Source organism: Scyliorhinus torazame, chromosome 28 (assembly GCF_047496885.1).
Source record: "Scyliorhinus torazame isolate Kashiwa2021f chromosome 28, sScyTor2.1, whole genome shotgun sequence".
Taxonomy (NCBI): Eukaryota; Metazoa; Chordata; class Chondrichthyes; order Carcharhiniformes; family Scyliorhinidae; genus Scyliorhinus; species Scyliorhinus torazame.
In genome coordinates, this window is record NC_092734.1 from 32,752,280 (window position 1) to 32,769,528 (window position 17,249).

The 17,249-nt window shown below is 43.9% G+C and overlaps 1 protein-coding gene across 3 annotated transcripts in view; it reads right to left on the reverse strand.

The window, feature by feature from the left end:
* Window positions 1-17,249, reverse strand: part of bmpr1aa (bone morphogenetic protein receptor, type IAa) — a 320,584-nt gene that overhangs the window by 228,980 nt on the left and 74,355 nt on the right. Inside the window, exon 2 of one of the 3 annotated variants that reach the window (XM_072491831.1) lies at window positions 11,064-11,123. The exons of the other annotated variants lie outside the window; for them this stretch is intronic. The gene's annotated coding sequence lies outside the window, so the exon portion shown is untranslated. The remainder of the gene's footprint in view (window positions 1-11,063; window positions 11,124-17,249) is intronic. 3 annotated transcript variants of the gene reach the window in all.

Below are 17,249 nucleotides of genomic sequence, written 5' to 3' on the forward strand. Positions count from 1 at the left end.
CTGGAATTAAGTCTAATGATCACCATGAAACCATTGCCAATGGTTGTATGAAAAAAAAAAAATCTGGTTCACATGCCCTTTAGGGAAGGAAATCTGTCATCCTTACCTGGTCTATTCTACATGTGACTCCAGATCCGGATTAATACAAACACAGCAATGTGGTTGACTCTTAATGCCCACAGGAATGGCCAATAAATGCTGGCCCAGCCAGTGATGCCCACATCCCATGATCGAATAAAGAAAAAGGGTGGTGGTGCTCGGCCTTCTTGAACCGCTGCAGTCCAGGTATTGTAGGAGCACCCGCAGTGCTATTAGGAAGGGAGTTCCAGGTTTTGACTGAGCGACAGTGAAGAAATGGTAGTACATCATTCCAAGTCAGGATGGTGTGGGACTCAGAGGAACTTGCAGGTGGTGGTGTTCCCATGTATCTGCTGCCCTTCTCCTTTTAGTTGGCAACGGTCACTGGTTTGGAAGGTGCTATCGAAAGAGCCTCAGTGAGTTGCTGCAGTGCATCTTGTCAATAGTACAAACTGCTGCCACTGTGGGTCAGTGGTGCAGGAAGTAAATGTTGATGGTGGTGGATGGGGTGCCAATCAAGTGGGCTGCTTTCCCCTGGATGGTGTTAAGCTTTGAGTGTTGTTGGAGCTGCACTCATCCAGGCAAGTGGACAGTATTCCATCCTGACTTGGGCCTTGTAGATAGCAGACAGGCTTTGGGAGCCAGGTTACGAGTTACTCGCGGCAGAATTCTTAGCGTCATACCTGATGTTGTAGGCACAGTGTTTATATGCTGATCCAGTTCAGGTTTTGCTGATTGGTAACCCCACCCCCACCCCAGTAGGGGATTCGGGAATGGTAATGCAAGTGAATGTCGAAGGGAGATGGTTAGATTCCCTCCAGTAGGAGATGGTCATTGCCTGGCACTTTCACAGTATAAATATTACTCGTCACTTATCACCCAAATTTGAAAATTGTCCATGTTTTGCTGCATATGTACATGGATTGGTTCAAAGCCAAGTTGTGATTGTTGCTGAGCATCGTGTAATCTTCAGCAAACATCCCCACTTCTGACCCAATGCCACACATTGTTAAACGCTGGCTTGATGGCTAGGGCATCTCCTTACCTCCGTGGCCCTGGCAGAACCCAAACTGGGCATCAGAGAGCAGGTTATTGCTAAGTGCCGCTTGATAGCACGGTTAAAAACACTTTCCATTCGACATAGATCGGGGTATTTCCGACTATATAGGGGAACAAGACAGGGATGCCCGCTGTCTCCATTGTTGTTCGCGTTGGCAATTGAACCTCTGGCCATGGCGTTGAGAGACTCCAGGAAATGGAGAGGGGTGATTAGAGGGGGAGAAGAACACCGAGTCTCGTTATACGCGGATGACCTATTGTTATACGTGTCGGACCCAGCGGGGGGGATGATAGAGGTTATGTGAATTTTGAGGGGGTTCGGGGATTTCTCGGGGTATAGGCTAAACATGGGGAAGAGTGAATTATTTGTGATACATCCAGGGGACCAGAGTAGAGAGATAGAAGGCTTGCCTCTAAGGAAAGTGGAAAGAAACTTCCGATACCTGGGGATTCAGATCGCTAGGAGCTGGGGAACCTTGCACAGACTTAATCTGACACGGTTGGTAGAACAAATGGAGGAGGACTTCAAGAGGTGGGACATGCAGCCTCTATCGCTGGCGGGTAGGGTGCAAGCAATTAAGATGATGGTCCTCCCGAGGTTCTTATTTGTATTTCAATGTCTCCCTATACTAATCACCAAGACCTTTTTTAATAAAATAGACAGTAGCATCGCGAGCTTCGTGTGGGCAGGGAGGGTTCCGAGAGTAAGGAGGGGGTTCCTTCAGCGTAGTAGGGACAGAGGAGGATTGGCATTACCAAACTTGGGCGATTACTATTGGGCCGCCAATGTGGCAATGATACGTAAATGGATGATGGAGGGCGAGGGAGCGGCGTGGGAAAGACTGGAGAGAAAGTCCTGTAAAGGGACGAGTTTAGAGGCGCTGGTGACGGCGCCGCTACCGATCTCCCTTAAAAAGTTTACCACGAACCCGGTGGTGGCGGCAACATTGAATATCTGGGGACAGTGGAGGCGACAGAGAGGGGTGCGGGGAGCCCTGGTGGGGTCCCCAATCAGGAACAACCATAGGTTCGCCCCAGGAAGAATGGATGGAGGATTTCAGAGCTGGTACCAGTTGGGAATTAGGAGGGTGGGAGATTTATTTATAGATGGGACTTTTGCGAGCTTGGGAGCATTGGAGGAAAAGTATAAGTTGCCCCGGGGAAATTTCTTGAGATATATGCAGGTGAGGGCGTTTACTAGACAACAGGTGAGGGAATTTCCGTTGCTCCCGACACAGGGGATACAGGACAGGGTGCTTTCAGGGGTGTGGGTCGGAGAGGGCAAGGTGGCAGAGATTTACCGAGAGATGAGGGAAGAGGGGGAGGAGTCGGTGGGCGAACTAAAAGGAAAGTGGGAAGAAGAACTAGGGGAGGAGATAGAGGAGGGTATGTGGGCTGATGCCCTAAGCAGGGTAAATTCCTCTTCCTCATGCGCCAGGCTTAGCCTGATTCAATTTAAGGTGCTACATAGAGCACACATAACGGGAGCAAGATTGAGCAGGTTCTTTGGAGTGGAGGACAAATGTGGGAGGTGTGGCGGGAGCCCGGCAAACCACGCACATATGTTTTGGGCGTGCCCGGCACTGGAAGGGTATTGGAAGGGAGTGACGGGAGTGATTTCGCGGGTGGTGAAGGCCCGGGTCAAACCAGGCTGGGGGTTAGCTCTATTTGGAGTTGCGGAAGAGCCGGGAGTGCAGGAGGCGAAAGAGGCCGACGTTGTGGCCTTTGCGTCCCTAGTAGCCCGGCGCAGGATCCTACTCATGTGGAAGGAGGCGAAACCCCCCGGACTGGAGGCTTGGGTAAATGATATGACGGGGTTCATTAAACTGGAGCAGATAAAGTTTGCCCTGAGAGGATCGGCTCAAGGGTTCACCAGGCGGTGGCAGCCATTTCTCAACTACCTAGGGGAACGTTAGAGGGAAGACAGATGACCAGCAGCAGCAACCCAGGGGGGAGGGGGGGTTTAGTTTAGTTTAGGTCAAAGATAAAGGGGTTTTGTTACTTGTGTATTGTTAAAAATTTCTGTATTGTTATTGTTGCGTTTGCTTTGTAAGAGGGGAAAAATTGTTGTTTGGGGAAAAAAATTTCAATAAAACATATTTTAAAAAAAACACTTCCCATAGGGCAGCACGGTGGCGCAGTGGGTTAGCACTGTGGCATCACTGCGCCGAGGTCCCAGGTTCGATCCCGGCTCTGGGTCACTGTCCATGTGGAGTTTGCACATTCTCCCAGTGTTTGCGTGGGTATCGCCCCCACAACGGTATCGCCCCGTGATAGTGAGATGAGGAATAGGGAGAGAGAGCATTTAAACACGTGGCTACAGGGATGGTGCAGGCGGGAGGGATTCAGATTTTTGGATAACTGGGGCTCTTTCTGGGGAAGGTGGGACCTCTACAGACAGGATGGTCTACATCTGAACCTGAAGGGCACAAATATCCTGGGGGGGAAATTTGTTAGTGCTCTTTGGGGGGGTTTAAAGTAATGCAGCAGGGGCATGGGAACCTGGATTGTAGTTTTAGGGTAAGGGAGAATGAGAGTATAGAGGTCAGGAGCACAGATTTGACGTCGCAGGAGGGGGCCAGTGTTCAGGTAGGTGGTTTGAAGTGTGTCTACTTCAATGCCAGGAGTATACGAAACAAGGTAGGGGAACTGGCAGCGTGGGTTGGTACCTGGGACTTCGATGTTGTGGCCATTTCGGAGACATGGATAGAGCAGGGACAGGAATGGATGTTGCAGGTTCCGGGGTTTAGGTGTTTTAGTAAGCTCAGAGAAGGAGGCAAAAGAGGGGGAGGTGTGGCGCTGCTAGTCAAGAGCAGTATTACGGTGGCGGAGAGGATGCTAGATGGGGACTCTTCTTCCGAGGTAGTATGGGCTGAAGTTAGAAACAGGAAAGGAGAGGTCACCCTGTTGGGAGTTTTTTATAGGCCTCCTAATAGTTCTAGGGATGTAGAGGAAAGGATGGCGAAGATGATTCTGGATATGAGCGAAAGTAACAGGGTAGTTATTATGGGAGACTTTAACTTTCCAAATATTGACTGGAAAAGATATAGTTCGAGTACAATAGATGGGTCGTTTTTTGTACAGTGTGTGCAGGAGGGTTTCCTGAAACAATATGTTGACAGGCCAACAAGAGGCGAGGCCACGTTGGATTTGGTTTTGGGTAATGAACCAGGCCAGGTGTTGGATTTGGAGGTAGGAGAGCACTTTGGGGACAGTGACCACAATTCGGTGACGTTTACGTTAATGATGGAAAGGGATAAGTATACACCGCAAGGCAAGAGTTATAGCTGGGGGAAGGGCAATTATGATGCCATTAGACGTGACTTGGGGGGATAAGGTGGAGAAGTAGGCTGCAAGTGTTGGGCACACTGGATAAGTGGGGCTTGTTCAAGGATCAGCTACTGCGTGTTCTTGATAAGTATGTACCGGTCAGACAGGGAGGAAGGCGTCGAGCGAGGGAACCGTGGTTTACCAAGGAAGTGGAATCTCTTGTTAAGAGGAAGAAGGAGGCCTATGTGAAGATGAAGTGTGAAGTTTCGGTTGGGGCGATGGATAGTTACAAGGTAGCGAGGAAGGATCTAAAGAGAGAGCTAAGACGAGCAAGGAGGGGACATGAGAAGTATTTGGCAGGAAGGATCAAGGAAAACCCAAAAGCTTTCTATAGGTATGTCAGGAATAAGCGAATGACTAGGGAAAGAGTAGGGCCAGTCAAGGACAGGGATGGGAAATTGTGTGTGGAGTCTGAAGAGATAGGCGAGATACTAAATGAATATTTTTCGTCAGTATTCACTCAGGAAAAAGATAATGTTGTGGAGGAGAATGCTGAGCCCCAGGCTAATAGAATAGATGGCATTGAGGTACGTAGGGAAGAGGTGTTGGCAATTCTGGACAGGCTGAAAATAGATAAGTCCCCGGGACCTGATGGGATTTATCCTAGGATTCTCTGGGAGGCCAGGGAAGAGATTGCTGGACCTTTGGCTTTGATTTTTATGTCATCATTGGCTACAGGAATAGTGCCAGAGGACTGGAGGACAGCAAATGTGGTCCCTTTGTTCAAAAAGGGGAGCAGAGACAACCCCGGCAACTATAGACCAGTGAGCCTCACGTCTGTAGTGGGTAAAGTCTTGGAGGGGATTATAAGAGACAAGATTTATAATCATCTAGATAGGAATAATATGATCAGGGATAGTCAGCATGGCTTTGTGAAGGGTAGGTCATGCCTCACAAACCTTATTGAGTTCTTTGAGAAGGTGACTGAACAGGTAGATGAGGGTAGAGCAGTTGATGTGGTGTATATGGATTTCACCAAAGCGTTTGATAAGGTTCCCCACGGTAGGCTATTGCAAAAAATACGGAGGCTGGGGATTGAGGGTGATTTAGAGATGTGGATCAGAAATTGGCTAGCTGAAAGAAGACAGAGGGTGGTGGTTGATGGGAAATGTTCAGAATGGAGTACAGTCACAAGTGGAGTACCACAAGGATCTGTTCTGGGGCCGTTGCGGTTTGTCATTTTTATCAATGACCTAGAGGAAGGCGCAGAAGGGTGGGTGAGTAAATTTGCAGACGATACTAAAGTCGGTGGTGTTGTCGATAGTGTGGAAGGATGTAGCAGGTTACAGAGGGATATAGATAAGCTGCAGAACTGGGCTGAGAGGTGGCAAATGGAGTTTAATGTAGAGAAGTGTGAGGTGATTCACTTTGGAAGGAATAACAGGAATGCAGAATATTTGGCTAATGGTAAAGTTCTTGAAAGTGTGGATGAGCAGAGGGATCTAGGTGTCCATGTACATAGATCCCTGAAAGTTGCCACCCAGGTTGATAGGGTTGTGAAGAAGGCCTATGGAGTGTTGGCCTTTATTGGTAGAGGGATTGAGTTCCGGAGTCGGGAGGTCATGTTGCAGCTGTACAGAACTCTGGTACGGCCGCATTTGGAGTATTGCGTACAGTTCTGGTCACCGCATTATAGGAAGGACGTGGAGGCTTTGGAGCGGGTGCAGAGGAGATTTACCAGGATGTTGCCTGGTATGGAGGGAAAATCTTATGAGGAAAGGCTGATGGACTTGAGGTTGTTTTTATTGGAGAGAAGAAGGTTAAGAGGAGACTTAATAGAGGCATACAAAATGATCAGGGGGTTGGATAGGGTGGACAGTGAGAGCCTTCTCCCGCGGATGGATATGGCTGGCACGAGGGGACATAGCTTTAAACTGAGGGGTAATAGATATAGGACAGAGGTCAGAGGTAGGTTCTTTACGCAGAGTAGTGAGGCCGTGGAATGCCCTACCTGCTACAGTAGTGAACTCGCCAACATTGAGGGCATTTAAAAGTTTATTGGATAAACATATGGATGATAATGGCATAGTGTAGGTTAGATGGCTTTTGTTTCGGTGCAACATCGTGGGCCGAAGGGCCTGTACTGCGCTGTATTGTTCTATGTTCTATGTAACCCAAAAGATGTGCAGGGTAGGTGGATTGGCCCACTAAATTGCCCCATAATGGAAAAAATGAATTGGGTATTCAAAATTTTTGAAAAAAAACTTTCCATTACTTTGCTAATGATTGGGAGTAGACTAATGGGGTGGTAATTGGCCAGGTTGGATTTGTCCTCCTTCTTGTGGACAGGGCATACCTGCGCAATGTTCCACATTGCTGCAAAGATTCCAGGCAGAGCCACAATGCCTCAAGTGGCGAGGCAGTTGGTTTTGATGCAGTCAAAGTGCATTCTCCATGTTCAGAGCCCAGGAGGGGCATGCTCTGCTCAGGATAAATTCCAATTTGAGCTTCAGCCACATGTATGTTAATGCAACTGCATTTTCCTTTGCTTTCATTATTTGTTTTATAGACGTCTGGGGCACATAGAATGAATCAAAGTATTATCAAGGGAACTGAAAAGGACAGCTTCTTTCTTTTGCCTGTTTGTCGTAAAAGAACAGTCTAGCATCCATTCTGAATGTTCATCTCTCGGTGATAAATTGTTCTTAGCTTTTTTTTAAAATAAATTTAGAATACCCAATTCATTTTTTTCCAATTAAGCGGCAATTTAGTGTGGTCAATCCACCTACCCTGCACATCTTTTGGGTTGTGGGGGCGAAACCCATGCAAACACGGGGAGAATGTGCAAACTCCATACAGACGGTGACCCAGAGCCAGGATCAAACCTGGGACCTCGGTGGCGTGAGGCCGCAGTGCTAACCACTGCACCACCGTGCTGCCATAAATTGTTCTTAGCTAATCTGAAAATGAAAACAAAACTTCTATTTGACCAACCCAACCTACACTTGTACATGAGCTGAAGATATTAACTTTGCAAGATCCAGAACAGTGCTTCCCAAACTACTCATTTGACCACAAACCTTAATAAGCTATTCGTTAACTGTTTTACAAGGTGTGACTAAAAGACACACGCAGGCAGTTTTTCATGAGTTTAAAAAAAATTTTTTTTTTTTTTTTTTTTTAAAACTTCGATAACCTGGTCTAAGATAATAAAAACACTCCGACTTTCACAAAGACAAATAGATTACAGAGTGGGAAGCTAGAGTAAGTGATTTAGCAATTAGAGTCCAGTAAAATTAAGGGGATATATAGTTCTTTTAAGGTTGGTGACTTGGCATGCTTCAGGCTACACTTGGTGGTCCTGCTGTTTTCAGCATCAAGGTGATTTATCCACTCTTCTGGAGACAGCAGAAAATTAACAAAAAAAAAAATTTAGAATACCCAATTCATTTTTCCAATTAAGGGGCAATTTAGCGTGGCCAATCCACCTACCCTGCACATCTTTGGGTAGTGGGGGCGAAACCCACGCAAACACGGGGAGAATGTGCAAACTCCACACGGACAGTGACCCAGAGCTGGGATCGAACCTGGGACCTTGGTGCCGTGAGGCAGCAGGGCTAACCCACTGAGCAACACTAGGTTGAGTTCTTTTTAAAATCTGTATCTGTGGCACCTGGATAGTCAAAATCAACAAACATGGTTCCAAGTTGGATGGAGAGGGGGGGGGGGGGGGGGGGGGGGGGGGGGGGGGGGAGAAGAGAGAAAACGCTCAGGGGCTTGCACCTTCAGCGTCTCAGTTGCTTGTCATGACCTGTAGGAAAAAAAGCTGCTTGAACACACAAAGGGTTGGTTTGTCATATGACCCTCCCTCTCAAACTTCGTATGGTTACTGATAGTGTATTCCAGTTGTAATTTGATTAGATCATGGCTGGGATTTCCCTCTCAGCCAAGTCTCCATTGTGCAAGTGATTATGTCTAATGTTTGTCTCCACACTATTGAGTACCCAGGTGATTGTCTGGGTGCTTTGCTAATGACTGAGATGGCTCCCCATCATACTCCTCCAAGGTTATTGTTCCCGGTGAGACTTTGCCCAATGAGAGTTTGCCACACCATGAGATGATCAAAAATGTTATCCTGAATAGATACAAACTGGTACAGGAGGCACACCACCAAAAATTCCAAAACTTTCCAAGCAGACTTAGATTGAGTTTAAAAGTGTTCAGCAACTTTCTTTGGAACAGTGGATACGTTTGTTTAAAATACTTCACACCAATAAGAACCTCGAAGATAAAATTTGCCTCAAAAAGTTAAAAAGCCCCTTTCCTCTTCGTAAAGACACACTTGGAAGAACAAAGAGATGGCGGGGGGGGGGGGTTCTCCATTTAAATGGTTTGGAATATAGAAGGTACAGTGATGCAAACCATCTTAGATTGTGATTCCAAGTCATTGGAATGTAGCTTTAGCCTTTTCAAAATAATCATTTGGGGACCTCAAGCAGTAAATTTAAAAAACTTTTTAAAATTTAAAATAAAGTACGTTTTGACAACAGAGCTAAATAGCAATAGTCCTACAGCTTTGTCAATGTGGAAATATCAATTTGCTTTTATCTTTGTGGAAATATCATGTTGAGCATCACATAACTAGAATATACAATTCAAACATGAAATGTGATATTTGTTTCAACATCTTTTGGCTAGTATAACTGCAGCTCACCAGTAAACAACAGCAGTAAACAACACCTCAAGCATTGCAGCGGCTCAAGAAGGCAACTCACCACCACCTTCTGAAGGACAACTAGAGATGGGCAATAAATGCTGGCCTAACCAGCGGTGCCCACATCCCATAAATGTTCAGTTTTCAAACTAACATTTTTTTAAATCTAATTTTACATGCAGAATCAATTCCTGTCCTTCTATAACTCTGTGCAGAAACATCTGCAGTCCATTAAATAATCTTTTAGTTTTTTTGAATCTAGGGCCTGTGTTTTTGTATGGGGAAAAGGAACAGGGGACGGAAGGCACTTTTATACTCAAGACAGCATAATGTTTTTATTTGAAAAAGTTACAATCGTGGCACACCTCAGAATAACGATGCCACGGAATAATGGGACACAGATTTGATTTTTCACCTCATTTCGATTTCTTTTGAACTTGGCCAGTTTAGGGTAGGTGCTGCAAAGTTGAAGTCAGGGTTCCCTCCACATGGAGGCAATTGCTCCTGTCATTTTCTTGCAGCTCACAGCATCTGGCAGTCAAAGTGGAAATGGGGAGACAACTTATCCCCCTAAAAATTGCTGAAGAATTGGAGAATTATAATTACAAGGTACGCATGATGGAAGGGAAAGGATGTAAAACAGTGTCCTTTTTAATACAATACTTCACTGCAAAAAGTCCAATTGATTTTTAAAAAGCACATTAAGCTTTATCAAAGGCTACAAACGATAAGAACACTTGCACTGCTATGCTTGCGCAACTTCATGTGAAATTTTAAATGTCTGTTGGTCAAAAATATAATACAGCAACTCTTCATTTTTAAACATGGCACATCAAAATTAAGCAACGGTACTAAGAGGTTAAATACTTACTAACAACTGAGGGAAATCCCATGGTAGCAAAATCTGCAACAGCCCATTACCATCACTTAAAGGTAGATTACTCGGTGCTTCAGACAATAGAGAACCTGTGCAGACATTACAGAGAGCCACATGCGTGATTTAATAAGTCTCCAACATTGTAGCCTGGCCTCCCCGCAGCTCCCAAAAGACAGGGTTTACTGCAGCAGATTGTTTCTTATATTATGATCTCATGCTTCTCTCAAATGAAATACTGACGACCAAGACTTTTATCCAAAGCCACCATATTAGATCAAATGCATTGAACTTCATCAACTTAAATTTCATTGCAGCTTCGGGAGTAAATTTTCTACCAGCCAATGTTTCACAAGTGACTTTTCAGAATTTGTTCACCATTATAATGTATATCGCATGATATGCATAAATGTTGCTGCTTAGAAGCAAAGCGGTAACTTGCAGCATTAGAAAAACAGTAGCCCTAAGAATCACACATTCTTACTGTCCATTAAAAACCTTTACTACATCTCGATTATGGTACATTGGTGAGACCATGCAGACGCTGCGACAACGAATGAACGGACATCGCGCAACAATCACCAGGCAGGAATGTTCCCTTCCAGTCGGGGAACACTTCAGCAGTCGAGGGCTTTCAGCCTCTCATCTCCGGGTAAGCGTTCTCCAAGGCGGCCTTCAGGACGCGCGACAACGCAGAATCGCCGAGCAGAAACTTATAGCCAAGTTCTGCACACATGAGTGCGGCCTCAACCGGGACCTGGGATTCATGTCGCATTACATTCATCCCCCACCATCTGGCCTGCGAAATCCTACCAACTGTCCTGGCTTGATACAATTCACACCTCTTTAACCTGGGGTTACCCCATCTCTGGATCTGTATAGATTTAATCGCCTGCTAATGGTCGCATTCCAAGCATTGTTTGGCATCTTTGAATTTGTCTATATATATGTTTCTGGAACATACCTCTTCATTCACCTGAGGAAGGAGCAGCGCTCCGAAAGCTAGTGACATCGAAACAAACCTGTTGGACTTTAACCTGGTGTTGTAAGACTTCGTACTGTGCTCACCCCAGTCCAACGCCGGCATCGCCACATCATACATATAGATTATTCAACCAAGGTTTTCCTCTGCAAAGAAAACACAAGGAGGGTCTGATTTATGCATCAGGACAATCTCCGATGTTGCTGAAGGTCTGCCATAAAGGCACAACTTTTACATCAATGTATCTAATGGCTGAAGCCAACAGCACTGACACAGTTAAGGGGCAACTTGGTGCAGACATAAGGCACAAAAAAATACTGTAGAGGGCTATGGGGGAAAGATTGAAAAAGACAATTAGAGTGGGAGGAGGTTCCTTTATTTCTATGCTGTAGATTCTAGGATAACTTATACAGTGGCAGGCAGCCCGAATGAAATTCTGCGAACAACTGTATTTATGTATATAATGGGCCAACAGCTTGAGCAATTATTCAACGATTTTGCAGCTCTGTTGTTAGGAATACACTATTGTTTCAGAGCCAGGAGACAAACAATAATCTCAAAGAACAGCAAATGCTTCTGGTCTTAAAATAGTTATTTAAAAACTGATAAAAGATAACAAACTGCAGGCTGCAAAGCATTTTGTGATCAAGCTATTCATTATTTTCTTCCATTAATGTATGGAATAAAAATCCTACTTTCTTCTCATTCTATTGGTCTCTTTGGATTGGGCCCCAAAGGATAGAAACCAACAACAGGTCTCAAATAACACCATTCTAAACCAAATGTTCTAAAATGCACACAAGTACAGCAACATAATTTTCTGGGTTTTGTACATCTATGAAGCACTTGGTTTCTGTCACAGTTGAGATCAAAACTTCAGCAGTCTACAATAATGTGCTCCAGTATGTTTCATCATTGTTAGTTCAATCATGATTAATGATCAGCGATCAAATGAAATAGTTTTTTAAATTTACAAACAGTTTGCGATGTAAAGGGTGATGCACATCTCTAGTTTCTCCTGTCTTTTCCCAGGTCAATAGAAACATCTTTGAGTGGCCTTGTGGACTAGCAGGCCAGACGTCAAGTTCAAATCCCATCGCAGCAAATTATGAAACTAAATTCAATCGATCTGGTAATTTACAAGCCAGCACAAAAATGAGAGCATTGAATCTGCTGGATCCCAACTAGTTCACTAATGGTCAACTTGTCACCCAATATCTGCCCTCAAAGAGGGCATCCTAGAGGCATCAAAGACAACTGCTTGGTTAGAGTTAAGAACCAGAGATGCCTTTACTACTAGATGCATTCTGTAGGCTATCCACCAGTGAGAAAGAGCTAGAGAAGCAAACTGGCAGTAAAATTGTAGAGATACAAAAACTGTAGAATAGTGATAATGGGCGACTTCAATCATCCAAATATTAACTAAATAGTAAATGGGTAAAGGCACATAGAGAAAGAAGGATTTTTGAAGTGTGTTCAAGAGAATTTTCTTGATCAGTAAATTTCTGTCCAAATAAGGAAGGAGGCAATGCTGGATCTGGTTCTGAGGAATGAGGTGGGTTAAGTTCCCGTGTAGGAGCATTAAGGCCACAGTGATCATAAGTATTATACGGTTTAGGTTATCAATGGAAAAGGACAATAGAGTAAAAATATGAAACTGGGGGAAGGCTAATTTCAGTGGGTTGATAACAGATTTGGCTCAGGTAAACTGGAATCAAAGATTCCAAGCAAATCTGTAATGGAACAATGTGCTGCCTTTAAGAAATGGTTCAGATATAGTTGAGGTAAAATCCCACAAGAGGATAAGGTCGTAAAAGCAGAACCAGAATGTCCTAGATGATGAAAAAGTTCAAGAAGATAGATAGAATGAAGCAAATGATAGATGGTAGCTTGATAACAGCTGAGAATCAGGCGGAATATAGAAAGTTCAAAAGGAAATAGAAAAAGGAAATACAAGAGAAAAAGAGTATGTGAAGAGAGTGATAGCGAACATAAAAGGGAATCCAAAAGTCTATGGCATATCAATAGCAAAAGTGAGTAAAAGGAGCAGTGAAACCAATTGAGGACACAAATAATTTGCATATGGGAGGGAGTGAGCATGGCCGAGGTGCTGAAAGAGTGCTTCCCTTTTGCCTTTATTAAGGAAGAGAATGCTGCCAATGTCTTAGTGAAGGCGGTGATATTGGAGACACTGCATGAGCTGTAGTGAAAAGGGAGGCACTGGCCATAATCTTCCAATCCTCCTTAGATACGTGGGGAGATGCCCGAGGTCTGGACATGGGTCTACATAACAGAATCCCTACAGTGCCCATCGCGTTTGCATCGACTCTCTGAAAGAGAACCCGATCCAGGCCCAATCCACCACCTAGGGTCAATTTAGCATGGCCAATCCACCTAACCTGTACATCTTTGGACTGTGGGAGGAAACCTGAGCACCTGGAGGAAACCCACAGACACAGGAAAAATGTGCAAACTCCACACAGACAGTCACCCGAGGTCAAAATCGAACCCAGGTCCCTGGCACTGAAAGACATCAGTAATAACCACTGTGCCGCGTTACCTTTTGTACCCTTTTGTGAACGAGGGTGTAAATATAAATCCAGAAACTGCTGGATAGTTAGTTTAACATCAGTGGTGAGAAAGCCTTTGGAAACAATAATCCAGGACAAAATTAACAGTCACTTGGGCAAGTGTGGATTAATCAAGGAAAGCCAGATCAAATTTATTAAAGGTAAATAGCGTTTAAACAACTTGAGATTTTTTTATGAGGTAACAGGATTAATGAAGGTAACTAGTTGACGAGGGTACATGGACTTCCAAAAGATTTTTAATAAAATGCCACTTTATAGGCTTTTCAGCGAAATTGAAGTCCACAGGATTTTTTTTTGTTATTCATTTATGGAATGTGGCGTCGCTGGCTAAGCCAGCATTTATTTTCCGGCCCTAATTGCCTTTGCACTGAGTGGCTTACTAGGCCCTTTCAGAGGGTATTTAAGAGTGAACCACATTGTTGTAAGTCTGGAGTCACATGCAGGCCAGACCAGGCATGGACAACAGAATTCCTTCCTTAAAAGAATAACATGAATATAAATTTGTTTGAGTAACAAACTGGAGTGGGATTCCACAGGGGTCAGAACTAGGACAGCTGTTTATCTTAACACATGTTAATACACAAGACACAACCTCAGAGTTTGCAGATGGCACTAAACTTGGAAGCATTATGCTCTGTGAAGAGGATAGTGACAGAATTCAAGGGGACAGAGCCATGCTGGTAGAACGGGAAGACAGATTAAATTTAATGCAGAGAACATAATAAGAACATAAGAACTAGGAGCAGGAGTAGGCCACCTGGCCCCTCGAGCCTGATCCGCCATTCAATGAGATCATGGATGATCTTTCGTGGACTCAGCTCCACTTTCTGGCCCGAACACCATAACCCTTAATCCCTTTATTCTTCAAAAAACTATCGTTATCTTAAAAACATTTAATGAAGGAGCCTCAACTGCTTCACTGGGCAAGGAATTCCATAGATTCACAACCCTTTGGGTGAAGAAGTTCCTCCTAAACTCAGTCCTAAATCTACTTTGCCTTATTTTAAGGCTATGCCCCCTAGTTCTGCTTTCACCCGCCAGTGGAAACAACCTGCCCGCATCTATCCGATCTATTCCCTTCTATAAGATCCCCCCTCATCCTTCTAAATTCCAACGAGTACAACCCCAGTCTACTCAACCTCTCCTCGTAATCCAATCCCTTCAGCTCTGGGATTAACCTAGAGAATCTCCTCTGCACACCCTCCAGCGCCAGTACGTCCTTTCTCAGGTAAGGAGACCAAAACTGAACACAACACAAAACAAATGTGAAGTGAAAATGTGAAATTATTCATTTTGGTAGGGGGTATATGTACACAAATCATCAAAGATGGCAGAGCCAGTTAAGGAAGCAATTTAAAAGCACGTGGGATATTAGGTTTTATAAACAGAGGCATAGAGTATAACAGCAAGCAAGTTATAAAACACTGGTTTGTCCTCAACTGGATCAATGCATTCAATTCTGGGCATCACAATTTAGGAAGGATGTGAAGATTTTAGAGTGCAGAAAAGATGGACAAGAATTGTTCCAAGGATTAGTGATTTTGAATATGTGGGTAGATTGGAAAAGCTGAAGCTATTTTCCTTAGAGAAGAAGTTTGAGCGAAGATTTGACACAAGTGTTCAAAATCATGAGCGGTCTCGACAGTGGATAGAGGGAAACTGTTCCCATTGACTGAAGAGTAGAGAAGAACATACCTATATAAAGTGAATGGCAAAATGAGGGGGAAAACTTCTAAGTAGTGTGTGGTTAGACTCTGGAATGCCTGCCTGTGGTGGGGGCAGGTTCAATTGTGGTTTTTCAAAAGGGAATTGGAAAAGTGCCTGAAGGCAACATGTTAGGGTGGCTACATTGGAAGGGCAGGGGAATGGGACACGTTGAGTAGCTCTTGCAGAGAACTGTGAAAGATACAATGGACCAAATGACCTCCTGATATGTAACCATGTATGATTTAACAGTTTGGGATTGACAACCTTGGGGAAAAATAACGAAATATTTTAACTGGTCAGTTTTCTGTGGTTAACTTAGTATTTGTATTTGCGAGCATTTAAAGTGTTTTGATTCATTTACGATTGATCAAAAAATTATAACTTCAATAACTGCTCATCAATTTTTGCCTTACAAATGTTTATGTTTTGTGATGGTACATCCTAAGATATGACATCTTACACTGCAATACTGTTGAGCTACAATGCCTCTGATGTCCTGCTTTTGAAATCCCAACATAGTGAATGCTTTTAGTTATGTAGAGATACATCAAGGATCCCACTATTATTTAATCATAGCATTCAAACTTTACTATGAAGCTCAAATGTAACATGCATCCAATGTCTAGAGATAAGATTTGTTTTACCTTTCGCCAAAACCTTGCACCTTATATTTACAACCCAAGTTGCATAGAACTATACTCTGCATTCTAATATGACAACGCACTCCAACCAAAAATCCAGTTATTAATGAATCTCCCTTAGTGTTTGCTGCACGTAGGAAGTCAAGATCAAATGTAGTCTTCAAATGAAATGGTCAGGAACTAACAGGACCACTGCACAGTTCTCACTTTAATTTTGTACATAGATTTTATATGATACTTTAATTTGATAATATAATGAAGCATAAAATATTTCTGCAATTTGTGAAGCATGGAAGCAGACTTGTTTGCAACATTGACGTTTCTCTGCAATATAGACTGAAGAGCAAAACAGAGATGCCAGTGCCATCATTAGTGGGGGCAGTTAACTTGAAGTGTGATATAGTAATTATACAGAAAAGGTTGGTTTAAAAAAAAAAGGACAACTGGGAAGTAAGCCTTTGCAGATAGAAAGATGAAGCAGACTGTTGCAGGCTGATCATCCCAAGATATTGAGGCAGGATTTCTTTAAGATAATGTACTCAGCCCAAATGCCCTCAGCTGCTGCATCAATGACCTTCCCTCCAACAAAAGGTCAGAAGTGATGATTTTCGCTGATATCTGCACATTCAATTCCATTTACAACACAGATACTAAAGCGGTCCATATCCGCATGCAGCAAGACCTGGACAACAGTCAGGCTCGGAGGTGTGGCAAAGTAACATTCGCACCCCACAGGTATCAGGCAATGACCATTTCTAACCAGAGAAAATGTAACCATCTGTTGATGCTCAACAGCATTACTATTACTGAATCCCTCACCAACATCCTGGAGGTTACCATTGATTAGAAACTTCACTGCATCAGCCATATAAATATTGTGGTTATGTGAGAGGCTCAGAGGCTGAAAATTCTGTAATGAGTACTCACCTCCAGACTTCCCAAAGCTTTTCCATCATTTACAAGGCCACAAGTCAGTGTGATGGAATACTCTCCAATGGTCAAATGCAGTAGCAACAATATTTGGAGGTTCGACACCAATCTGGACAAAGCAACCACTTCATCGTCAACCCATGTTCCACCTTAATTATTCACTCCCTCCATCACTAGCATGCAGTAGCAGTAGTGTGCACCAGATAGATGCTAACAAGGTGCATTGCAACAACATGCCAATCCTTCTTTGACAATACTTTCCAAACCAGCAACTGCAACCACGTAGAAGGACAAGAGCAACAGATGCATGGTAATTCCACACCTGCATGTTCCCCTCCAAGACACACACAATCCTGACATGGAACTATATCATTGCTGCTTCGTCAAAAACCTGAAACCCCCT